We start from the raw sequence: 3204 nt of genomic DNA on the forward strand, positions 1-3204 counted from the left end.
GAGGGTTCATTTCCTCGGAATTTCAAAAAAAATTAATTTTTTTTTAAAAACATAAAAGTTTTGAAATTTAAATTCGAAAATATAAAATTAAAATTAAAATTGAAAACATTTTAGATAATATTCAAAGTTGTACAAATAAAAATAAAACATTCCGAGTTTTTGAAAAAAAAAACTACGGGTCTTGCACGTTCGGGAACACCTCGTTCGGGTACATCCTCTGCATCATCTCCATTATTTGCTGGTTCAGCCTCTTCTGTGCCTTATAGCCCGTCTGTTGAGCCGCCATCTGGGTCTCAAACAAAGATATGCGATCATCCTTGTCCTTCAACTGAGCCGTAAGTACTTCTGGGTCAACAAAGGGCGGTGGTGCAGAAGAAGGAGGAACCAACCGGGGGCGACGACCCAAATCGACCAAACGTCCTTTCTTCTTTGGAACCGACTGAAATAGAAAATAGCCAAATTTAAATAATATAAAAAGATGATAAAATAAAAATCAATAAATAAATGAATTGAACTTTAAATAAAAAGAACTTACCGATTCAACGATTTCGTTGATTCGAAACCGGGACAAGTTGGTCGAAGCCGTCGAATCGTCATCGTCGGTTTGAAGCTGAGACACTTCGTCTTGCACCTGAGTTTGGACTAGGGTGACCACTTCCCTCACAAGTCCATCATCAATCTGGCCGGTCTTCTTGTTGGTACACGCCCTCTTCATTAGGGAGAGATCATCAACCGACTCGCCATCATTTTCTTCTGCCTTGAAAAAAACATAAATTAAACAAGCATTAGAAATTAGAAGAAATGCACAAAAAATAAAATTTCAAAACTTAAATAATTGAAGAAAAAGCGGCTGAACTTACCATGCGATCCTCCAGAGTGGCAATAGATTGAGCACCCAAGTTATGCTTGTAGATGCCCTTCCCTTTACGGTCGCTCCTGCGGTTAGTGGAGTTGGTGGAAGAAGTTTGTTTTGTTAGAATACTTACCGCAAACTGACGAAACCACATATGCTGCTTGTCGTTAGGGAAGTCAGTGAAAGTCGAATGTTCCTTGTCGAGGGCCGAGTACATCATACGGTTGATCCATGCGCTGATCCCGTTCCCGGATCGATTGAACCTAATAAAAAGAACAAATTATTAATAATGAATCAAATTTTAATGAAAAAAAAATAGGTTTAATTACCATGTTTGACCCCGTCCATGTGGATAGGAGTTATATAGGGAAGATGGTCACGACCGGTCTGTCGAACCAACTCCGCAACACTCATCACTCCCGGAGGACCCAGAGGAGCAGGAGCGGGTGCAGCATAGGGAGATGTATGGTAGGAGCTGTGGGGCGAAGCGAAATCCTGAATCTGGCTGGAATCCCGAGACTGGCTCCCCGTACCACCACGACCACGACGCTGTCGTGGCCGGGTGTGATCATCATTAGACCTGTAAATTAAAAAAAACGTATTTAAAAATTAGTTCTAATAAACAAAAAAATAGTTTTAATAAATAAAAAAAAGTTTAAAAATTACAAAAAATAGTTTTAATAATATTAAAAATGTTTGATAAATATAGAAATTTATATTATATACATATATATATATATATAGATATATATATATATATTTTTTTAAAATACCAAATAATAGTTTTAAATCACAAAAAAAGTTTTATAGATATTAAAAAATGTTTAATAAATATATAAAAAGAGTTCTAATAAACGAAAAAAAGTTTTAATAAATAAAAAATAGTTTTAATATTTTTTTTAAATCCCAAATAATAGTTTTTAATCACAAAAATAGTTTTAATAATATTAAAAATGTTTAATAAATATATAAATTTATAATATATATATATACATATTTTTTTTAAATCCCAAATAATAGTTTTTAATCACAAAAAAAGTTTTATAGATATTAAAAATGTTTAATAAATATATAAAAATAGTTCTAATAAACAAAAATAGTTTTAATAAATAAAAAATAGTTTAATAATTACAAAAAATTGTTTTAATGATATTAAAAATGTTTATGAAATATTGAAATTTATATTATATATATATATATATATATTTTTTTTTTTAAATCCCAAATAATAGTTTTTAATCACAAAATTAATTAAAACTAAAAAAAAAATTCCAAATCAAGTGAATACATAATCAAACTCGATTTTACACAATCCTACCATTCACCCTAACAAAAATCTATAAATATCATTCCAAAATCGTCAAATCTACCTAAAAACCTAACAAATCTAACCTAAGAGAGTGGGATAGGGTTCATACATGATCAGTGACTGAAATTGAGGAGGATTAGGGCGGAAATCGCGAGAGAGAAGAGAGAGTTCGGCGGAAATCGTGAGAGAGAAGGAGAGCTTCGGCGGAGAGGAAGAGAGAAATGGGGAAGAAGATCTGGTTCGACCTAATAAAATGTGGCGTCCGACGGAAATTTTCCGTCGGAATTTCCTCGGAATAATTATATATTTCCGTCGGAATTTCCTCGGAAATCATTAATTCAATTTTCGCAAAATATTTGGCGGCTTGATTTACCCGGTTAAATGAAAATATTCCGAGGAACCATGTTTCTTCGGAATACCCTCGGTAATTACCGAGGAAATTCTGAGGAAAAAGGGTTTTGGGTTTCAAAACATCGATTTTTTTTGCCGTATTTCATTTCTTATACAATTGTAATGCATACCATTGAGGATTCTTTGTATAGATGATCATAAACCATGAAATAACAAAATTTCAAAAATAATTGTAAGTATTACCTTTACCATTTATTAAAGTGTATAAGTGTTACAAAAATAGTTTTAATAATATTAAAAATGTTTAATAAATATAGAAATTTATATTATATATATATATATTGACTTCATAATCTGGTTAAGACACTTAATGAAAGTTATATACGTGATATTCAATCCGCAAAACATTGTTTTCGGTTTAAAAACCCCTAGTTCCTCGGAATATTCCGAGGGAATTCCGAGGAAACCCTTATCTTCATCGGAATTCCATCGGAATATTCCGAGGAAATTCCGAGGAAAATGACTCTATAATCAAATCCCTAAATCGACAAGGTCTATTCCGGAGAAATTCCGAGGAAAACCTATCTTCCCTCATAATTTCCTCGGTATTTCTATTAAAAAAAAAGTCGATGCTAGTCTGTTTCCGAGTCATCATCACCAGATGAATCTGAATCTGGATCTTGGTGAAACT

This window comes from Brassica oleracea, chromosome C2, assembly GCF_000695525.1.
Source record: "Brassica oleracea var. oleracea cultivar TO1000 chromosome C2, BOL, whole genome shotgun sequence".
In the NCBI taxonomy this organism is placed as follows: Eukaryota; Viridiplantae; Streptophyta; class Magnoliopsida; order Brassicales; family Brassicaceae; genus Brassica; species Brassica oleracea.